Raw genomic sequence first — 9,706 nt, forward strand, 5'->3', positions numbered from 1 at the left:
CGGTGGAAGTGGCTCCACGTCGTCTCCATACCACCTCTATATAAAACCAGCAGCTCCTGTCCCATCCAACCCTAGTGGCCTACTTCCCTTCCCTTTGCCGCCGCCACTCCTCTGCCACCGCTTCGCGCCGCCGCCAAACTTCGCCAAGGTCTGCGAACCTCGGCGTCGGCTTGACCAAATCCTCCCGACGTGATCAGCCGCGCGCGTGTGCTGCATGACGTCCGTCCCGCGCCGCTGTTCCGCGTCCGCCGTTCGTCTCCACCTCCGTTCACGCATGTCTGCTCGTGCCCGCCGCTGTCTCGGCGCCCCTGGTGAGCTCTAGGTCCTCATGTACCATTCCCAGTCTATGTCTCTTTTCTTGCCGTGCTACCGGCGATGATCGTCGCCTCCTCCGCAGGACCTCGTCGGCGGCTAAACTCCGGCATCTACCTGAACCAAGTCCAGCCTATCTGCCTCCCCGATGGACGTCCCCGTCCTCATCCCCAGCAACAAGAACTCCGGCCGGCCGCCCGTCAAGTCCTCCATGGGCTGCTCGTCAGCTGTGATCCTCGGCAACCTCCTTCTTCTTCAACTCCGGCAACTCCTCCACCGCTTCCTCCTCGTCACCGACCTCCCCAGGGTGAGCAGCACCTCCTCCCCTCCCCTGCATGCCCCAACATCTCTGCATCGTCGACGTGAGAAGGATCTGAGCGAAAACAAAAACGAAAATGTTCCAGTTTTGCTGTTTCACGGTGGCCACTTTCTACGCAGATCCTCGCCGGCACTGTCCATCTCAGCACGAGTTTCTTGTTTCTCTAGATGCACCACATCACCAGCTATCTACTGGTTTTTGAATCATCCAAAACGGAGCAGTATCGGCGTCGTCATCGTCTTCCAAAGTTCGGTCAAGAAACTGTTTTCAGTTTTCGGTCCAGTGTCGCTGTTTCGTTGTCCCGTTTTGCGGCAAGCTTTTCCGCCGTTTCTGTGCACCGTTTCCACCCAAACCACCTCCATTCGAATCTTGGCAGATCCTTCTTGCTCAACCTGTTTTGTTTCACTCAAAACGGTGCCCATATTCATTGTGGCTGAAGCTTTAATATCTGTGCAGATTCGCGTCTACAGGAAATCGCAAGTGTCATTCTTTCAGTTACAAGTGTCGTGGTCTTCAGCAAACTTCAGTTAACTCGCGTCTATACTATACGTTGTCAGCATTCTGTATACCATCGAATCCGATACACCAGCCCATTGGCACCACCCTTGATCCGAAGGGGCTGAGTTCAAATCCCCTTGGCGCGGATTATACTCAACCTTTTTTTTTTCATCGCCTTTTATCCAAAATTCGAGAATATGCTTTTATCTTGCAAAATCAATATCTTTTAATCTGTAATCCAAAATAAAAAGTGTTATATATGAAAGTTGATCAGAAAAATGTGCTGAACATTAATATGCCATCCATGTCTGCTGTTGCATCATGCTTCATACCATTTCGTGATAGTTTGCATTAACACCTAATATGGAACATATGGAATATGTGGGATATAACTATATGTTGTCCCGGTTCCATTTAACTTTGATGTAGCTCACCCCTGCCATGTTTGCTATGCTAATCCATCCTTAAATTTGCCGGTAGAAATGCAACTCCAACCTAACTTGTTTGTCCGGGGTTCCGACTCCGCTTAAATTGGATAGTTGCATCGCATCATATCTGCCATAACATGCATGCCCGCATCTTGCTCATGCCGGTTCTTTATCCGTAGTAGTAAGACTTGCATCCGTTGTTTGTCCAGCATTTGCTTCTTCCCGGATAGGATCGTGAAGTGGTGTGGTGAGATACGACAAGTTCTCCGGATGTTCCTCGGCAAGCTTTAACAGGCAAGCATTTCCCCTATACTCCTGTCCCTGCAGGAGTCGCTCACCTATTTTATTTTGCCTTCTCCCACATGCTATCCTTAAGTTGCGTTCTTGTCACGTGTCCCTTCCACTTGTTACCTCAAGCAGCCCATATTGCCACCACCACCTCCTACGGCTATTGTTTGGTTACCGAGTCTGCCCTTGCGAGTCGTAGTGCATGCTAGTGCTGTTTTATCTCGTTACCGTTATTGTTATCTTATCGGGTTATATGTTGGGAAGAATCATGGTTACTTTAGTTGTTGACTTTTGTTTAGCGGAGGCATCGGTGGGTCAGCTGCTTGTTTTGTGACGGCTCACTTGTGTTTCCTAAATATCTTAGGACCCCGAGTTCTTGTTATCTGTTCCGAGACTGAGCGCTCTAACCACACGTGGGTATGCTTACCGGGTCTCCCCTCGACCACTGCCGGAATCTACAGCTTTGTCCAGTGGCCACAACTAGTTTGGATGTTTGTTTTGTTTCTTCCGGGCGTGCAAGCTTGTTTCTTTGTGGTCAGATGATATGATGTTACTTTTGGGGAAGCCGTGAGTGCCTTGTAACCCCGTTGTCTCTTGCACGCTCGTAGGTGCGGTCCGCATTGTTAAGAGGTCATCCTCTAGTGGGCTCTGATCCTCTTAGCCGTTCTCGCAACAGCTAGGTCCGCGTCAGAGTTCCGATCGGGCTCTGAAATGGGTTAACTTAGTTAGGTGGCTTCCTGGACATTGTTGTAGTGAAGGAGAGTGCGTGTCGTGATATCCACCTGTCGTAAGTGGGTTGATCGTGCGTGTGGGCACATTTGGGCACCCCTGCAGGGTTACAATCTTATCGATAAGCCGTGTCCGCGGTTATGGATGACTTGGAGCTGTATGACTCGATCATAGACAACTTACACCTATTGTTTATTAATAATAACTTGCTTAGTAAGTTAGCACAACTTCACTAATAAATGGTTAAAACTTGACAACCGTGTGAGTGCCTTTGTAAGTACCTCCTGGCGAGGGGGGAACACATCGGTTGGGTTATGTTTGCAGAGTATAGAACTGTTAGTTGTACGCTCTCTCACCTTCTCTGATTAGACGAAAGTTGTAGAGTGTCTCTATAGGTTTTTAGTGCTTGCGCTGCCGCTTAACCCCACCATATTGCCTATGACGTTCCTCTTGCGTCCTCTAAGTCCCCTGCGTGCCTCAAGTACAAAGGACGACTGGTTGACGAATGCTTATACGTCTTGAAGTCTTGTTAAGTACGAACCCGTACTTATTGCTGCTTCTACGGGATATAACCGGGCAGGTATGAAGATATGATCGATGAAGACGACGTTAGCAAGGTTACCCTTCCGGCTTGGCCTGGGCAGGGTTATGGACGTCACTGGTTATCTTCAGGACTCTTAGTCCAATTTGTATCTTGTCCGTACTCGGACGTATTTGATCTTCTGTATGATTTGGATCTTTGTATTGTATATTTGTATCTTGACTTGATGGAGTCGTTGTTGTAATATATGTTTCTTGTGGGCTCTATTGTAATCCTGTTGTAATGTTACCGCTCGTGTTAATTCCTCTGGCATCACGTGTGTGATTTGTCGCGCACGTCGTGTCGGAGGGCGTCTCAGAATCGATATCGTGCGGATTTCGGCGGGATCGCTAAAATCCTCATGGTACCGGTTCCGGGGCGTCACAAGTTGGTATCAGAGCTCAGGTTGACGGTACCCCACTAGTCTAGCCTGTAGGTTAACCTTGCCAACGGACGTTAGTGTCAAAACCTATTTTCTGAAAACTCGTTGGATAGATCTGATTAGCTCTAATTTTCTTCTTATCTATATTCTTTCTCCTCTTACCTTTGTGATTTTTGAGTCCTCTCTCTTATCCGAGTTTCTCTGAGTCTTAGGTTCCGACGTGGGTTGGACGATCTATGCCTTCACCTAATAGGTCCGATCTTCGGAGCATCCCGATGGAAGCACATCATCAACAGCGGAACAACGACTTCTTGTTAGTGGTGTCGCCGATCTACGTGGAGCAAAAACTCTTGTTAGTGGTGTCGAGGAGATCAACACGTCGCCAGAAGTTCCGATAGTTCACCTCTCTCCCCCGTACCTGGACGTGGGATCTCGGGGCGAGATCCCTTGTTAGTGGTGTCGATTGTAACGGCCCCGGGTAATACCCATAATAGATTTGTTTGTTGTTTTTCTTTTGTGCATCATCAGCACCATGCATACACCATATCCGTGTTTTTGACAAAATAAAAAAATCCAAATAAAAATATTTTGTTTTCCTTACATGTGGTTCTATATAAAACCCTCTCTTTCAAATTCTTTCTCCCTTTGATTTCAATCTATCTTCCTGGCAACCTCTTTATTTTATTTCTTTCTTTCCTTTCGGACATCGCACACATCCTGGCAAGTCCAGCCGAGCCATCTTTTCCATCTAGCAAGCTTTATCTTGTTTTCTAATCCTCCAAAGCCCACATCCTCTTTTCCTTTCTCTTACACCGACCCAGCCCATCAGGGCCAAACTAATCTCCACAACGATCACATCTTCTTCCTCCTGTACGGCACGGTGGAAGTGGCTCCACGTCGTCTCCATACCACCTCTATATAAAACCAGCAGCTCCTGTCCCATCCAACCCTAGTGGCCTACTTCCCTTCCCTTTGCCGCCGCCACTCCTCTGCCACCGCTTCGCGCCGCCGCCAAACTTCGCCAAGGTCTGCGAACCTCGGCGTCGGCTTGACCAAATCCTCCCGACGTGATCAGCCGCGCGCGTGTGCTGCATGACGTCCGTCCCGCGCCGCTGTTCCGCGTCCGCCGTTCGTCTCCACCTCCGTTCACGCATGTCTGCTCGTGCCCGCCGCTGTCTCGGCGCCCCTGGTGAGCTCTAGGTCCTCATGTACCATTCCCAGTCTATGTCTCTTTTCTTGCCGTGCTACCGGCGATGATCGTCGCCTCCTCCGCAGGACCTCGTCGGCGGCTAAACTCCGGCATCTACCTGAACCAAGTCCAGCCTATCTGCCTCCCCGATGGACGTCCCCGTCCTCATCCCCAGCAACAAGAACTCCGGCCGGCCGCCCGTCAAGTCCTCCATGGGCTGCTCGTCAGCTGTGATCCTCGGCAACCTCCTTCTTCTTCAACTCCGGCAACTCCTCCACCGCTTCCTCCTCGTCACCGACCTCCCCAGGGTGAGCAGCACCTCCTCCCCTCCCCTGCATGCCCCAACATCTCTGCATCATCGACGTGAGAAGGATCTGAGCGAAAACAAAAACGAAAATGTTCCAGTTTTGCTGTTTCACGGTGGCCACTTTCTACGCAGATCCTCGCCGGCACTGTCCATCTCAGCACGAGTTTCTTGTTTCTCTAGATGCACCACATCACCAGCTATCTACTGGTTTTTGAATCATCCAAAACGGAGCAGTATCGGCGTCGTCATCGTCTTCCAAAGTTCGGTCAAGAAACTGTTTTCAGTTTTCGGTCCAGTGTCGCTGTTTCGTTGTCCCGTTTTGCGGCAAGCTTTTCCGCCGTTTCTGTGCACCGTTTCCACCCAAACCACCTCCATTCGAATCTTGGCAGATCCTTCTTGCTCAACCTGTTTTGTTTCACTCAAAACGGTGCCCATATTCGTTGTGGCTGAAGCTTTAATATCTGTGCAGATTCACGTCTACAGGAAATCGCAAGTGTCATTCTTTCAGTTACAAGTGTCGTGGTCTTCAGCAAACTTCAGTTAACTCGCGTCTATACTATACGTTGTCAGCATTCTGTATACCATCGAATCCGATACACCAGCCCATTGGCACCACCCTTGTTCCTTGATCCGAAGGGGCTGAGTTCAAATCCCCTTGGTGCGGATTATACCCAACCTTTTTTTTTTTCATCGCCTTTTATCCAAAATTCGAGAATATGCTTTTATCTTGCAAAATCAATATCTTTTAATCTGTAATCCAAAATAAAAAGTGTTATATATGAAAGTTGATCAGAAAAATGTGCTGAACATTAATATGCCATCCATGTCTGCTGTTGCATCATGCTTCATACCATTTCGTGATAGTTTGCATTAACACCTAATATGGAACATATGGAATATGTGGGATATAACTATATGTTGTCCCGGTTCCATTTAACTTTGATGTAGCTCACCCCTGCCATGTTTGCTATGCTAATCCATCCTTAAATTTGCCGGTAGAAATGCAACTCCAACCTAACTTGTTTGTCCGGGGTTCCGACTCCGCTTAAATTGGATAGTTGCATCGCATCATATCTGCCATAACATGCATGCCCGCATCTTGCTCATGCCGGTTCTTTATCCGTAGTAGTAAGACTTGCATCCGTTGTTTGTCCAGCATTTGCTTCTTCCCGGATAGGATCGTGAAGTGGTGTGGTGAGATACGACAAGTTCTCCGGATGTTCCTCGGCAAGCTTTAACAGGCAAGCATTTCCCCTATACTCCCCGTCTCAGGAGTCGCTCACCTATTTTATTTTGCCTTCTCCCACATGCTATCCTTAAGTTGCGTTCTTGTCACGTGTCCCTTCCACTTGTTACCTCAAGCAGCCCATATTGCCACCACCACCTCCTACGGCTATTGTTTGGTTACCGAGTCTGCCCTTACGAGTCGTAGTGCATGCTAGTGCTGTTTTATCTCGTTACCGTTATTGTTATCTTATCGGGTTATATGTTGGGAAGAATCATGGTTACTTAGTTGTTGACTTTTGTTTAGCGGAGGCATCGGTGTGTCAGCTGCTTGTTTTGTGACGGCTCACTTGTGTTTCCTAAATATCTTAGGACCCCGAGTTCTTGTTATCTGTTCCGAGACTGAGCGCTCTAACCACACGTGGGTATGCTTACCGGGTCTCCCCTCGACCACTGCCGGAATCTACAGCTTTGTCCAGTGGCCACAACTAGTTTGGATGTTTGTTTTGTTTCTTCCGGGCGTGCAAGCTTGTTTCTTTGTGGTCAGATGATATGATGTTACTTTTGGGGAAGCCGTGAGTGCCTTGTAACCCCGTTGTCTCTTGCACGCTCGTAGGTGCGGTCCGCATTGTTAAGAGGTCATCCTCTAGTGGGCTCTGATCCTCTTAGCCGTTCTCGCAACAGCTAGGTCCACGTCAGAGTTCCGATCGGGCTCTGAAATGGGTTAACTTAGTTAGGTGGCTTCCTGGACATTGTTGTAGTGAAGGAGAGTGCGTGTCGTGATATCCACCTGTCGTAAGTGGGTTGATCGTGCGTGTGGGCACATTTGGGCACCCCTGCAGGGTTACAATCTTATCGATAAGCCGTGTCCGCGGTTATGGACGACTTGGAGCTGTATGACTCGATCATAGACAACTTACACCTGTTGTTTATTAATAATAACTTGCTTAGTAAGTTAGCACAACTTCACTAATAAATGGTTAAAACTTGACAACCGTGTGAGTGCCTTTGTAAGTACCTCCTGGCGAGGGGGGAACACATCGGTTGGGTTATGTTTGCAGAGTATAGAACTGTTAGTTGTACGCTCTCTCACCTTCTCTGATTAGACGAAAGTTGTAGAGTGTCTCTATAGGTTTTTAGTGCTTGCGCTGCCGCTTAACCCCACCATATTGCCTATGACGTTCCTCTTGCGTCCTCTAAGTCCCCTGCGTGCCTCAAGTACAAAGGACGACTGGTTGACGAATGCTTATACGTCTTGAAGTCTTGTTAAGTACGAACCCGTACTTATTGCTGCTTCTACGGGATATAACCGGGCAGGTATGAAGATATGATCGATGAAGACGACGTTAGCAAGGTTACCCTTCCGGCTTGGCCTGGGCAGGGTTATGGACGTCACTGGTTATCTTCAGGACTCTTAGTCCAATTTATATCTTGTCCGTACTCGGACGTATTTGATCTTCTGTATGATTTGGATCTTTGTATTGTATATTTGTATCTTGACTTGATGGAGTCGTTGTTGTAATATATGTTTCTTGTGGGCTCTATTGTAATCCTGTTGTAATGTTACCGCTCGTGTTAATTCCTCTGGCATCACGTGTGTGATTTGTCGCGCACGTCGTGTCGGAGGGCGTCTCAGAATCGATATCGTGCGGATTTCGGCGGGATCGCTAGAATCCTCATGGTACCGGTTCCGGGGCGTCACAACAGTGTTGGGCCTCCAAGAGCAGAGGTTTGTAGAACAGCAGCAAGTTTCCCTTAAGTGAATCACCCAAGGTTTATCGAACTCAGGGAGGTAGAGGTCAAAGATATCCCTCTCAAGCAACCCTGCAATTACGATACAAGAAGTCTCTTGTGTCCCCAACACACCTAATACACTTGTCAGATGTATAGGTGCACTAGTTCGGCGAAGAGATAGTAAGATGCAAGTGATATGGATGAATATGAGTGGTAATAACAATCTGAAATAAATATGGCAGCAAGTAAACATGGAGTAGAACAGTAAATAAACGGTGATTCGATATTTGGAAACAAGGCCTAGGGATCATACTTTCACTAGTGGACACTCTCAACAATGATCGCATAAATAAATAACTTCTCTTCACTTGTGCTACTTTCTCACACTCTCTTGTTGGATAACAAACACCATTCATTGTGTAGGGCTACAAAAGCACACCTCAAGCCGGAGTAAACAAGCTCCACAACTTCATAAAGGAATCACACACGATGCGCACACTGTCACCGTCACACCGTGGAGAGTGAATCCGGAGTTCATATTAAAGTAACCTCTAGAGTGCATAATAGACCATTGCAATTTAGACCGAGTACTAACATAGCATACACACTGTCACCAATAGCTATGAAAGGGGGAATAGATCACATCAATACTATCATAGTAATAGTTAACTTCATAATCTACAAGAGATTACAATCATAACCTATGCCAAGTACTACATGATGCACACACTGTCAACTTTACATCATGGAGGAGGAATAGACTACTTTAATAACATCACTAGAGTAGCACATAGATTAATAGTGATACAAAGCTCATGATCACATAAAGATCACACCATGGGAGAGAGAGAGATGAACCGCATAGCTACCGGTAGAGCCCTCAGCCTCGGGGGAGAACTACTCCCTCCTCATCATGGGAGTCAGCAACGGCGATGAAGATGGCGGTGGTATCAATGGAGATGGATTCCGGGGGCACTTCCCCATCCCGACGGCGTGCCGGAACAGAGACTTCTGTCCCCCGAACTTGGCTTCGCGATGGTGGCGGCTACGGAACTCTTCGTGGAATATCGTCAAGTGTGGTAGGGTTTTCGGAGACGGAGCTTTATATAGGCGAAAGGGCGGAGTCGGAGGGCCACCAAGGTGCCCTCACCACCTGGTGGCGCGGCCAAGGGGTGGCCCGTGCCCAGGTATGGTGTGGGGCCCCCCTGGCCCATCTTCGTCTCCCCTTCGGACTTCTGGAACCTTCCGTGAAATATAAGATCGTGGGCTTTTGTTTCGTCCAATTCCGAGAATATTTCCTGTGTAAGATTTCTGAAACCAAAAACAGCAGAAAACAGGAACTGGCGCTTCGGCATCTTGTTAATAGGTTAGTTCCGGAAAATGCATAAAATCATTATAAAGTGTGAGCAAAACATGTAGGTATTGTCATAAAACTAGCATGGAACATCAGAAATTATAGATACATTGGAGACGTATCAGTACTGATGATGTTGCTGCCCATCTTAATAATTTTGTTGAACTTTGTGAAATGCAAAAGTATAAGGATGTAGATGGGGACATTATAAAACTGAATTGTTTCCTTTCTCCTTAAGAGTAAGAGCTAAAGATTGGTTGCTATCTTTGCCTAAGAATAGTATTGATTCATAGACTAAATGTAAAGATGCTTTCATTGGTAGATATTATCCTCCTGCTAAAATTATATCTTTGAGAAGTAGC

The 9,706-nt window shown here is 47.5% G+C and overlaps 1 long non-coding RNA gene across 3 annotated transcripts; it reads left to right on the forward strand.

Annotated features, from left to right (window-relative positions):
- Positions 1-7,822, forward strand: LOC139836105 (uncharacterized). 3 transcript variants are annotated; one of them, XR_011752219.1, is made up of 6 exons: positions 3-619; positions 1,767-1,851; positions 3,155-4,725; positions 4,812-5,033; positions 6,189-6,273; positions 7,574-7,822. It is a non-coding gene; the product is annotated as an uncharacterized lncRNA (long non-coding RNA). The 3 variants fall into 3 exon arrangements; XR_011752220.1 differs by having other exon boundaries at positions 4-311; positions 398-619; positions 3,155-5,033; XR_011752218.1 differs by having other exon boundaries at positions 1-619; positions 3,155-5,033.
- Positions 7,823-9,706: the final 1,884 nt, after the last annotated feature.

The sequence above is a fragment of the Lolium perenne genome, chromosome 2, assembly GCF_019359855.2.
Source record: "Lolium perenne isolate Kyuss_39 chromosome 2, Kyuss_2.0, whole genome shotgun sequence".
Taxonomy (NCBI): Eukaryota; Viridiplantae; Streptophyta; class Magnoliopsida; order Poales; family Poaceae; genus Lolium; species Lolium perenne.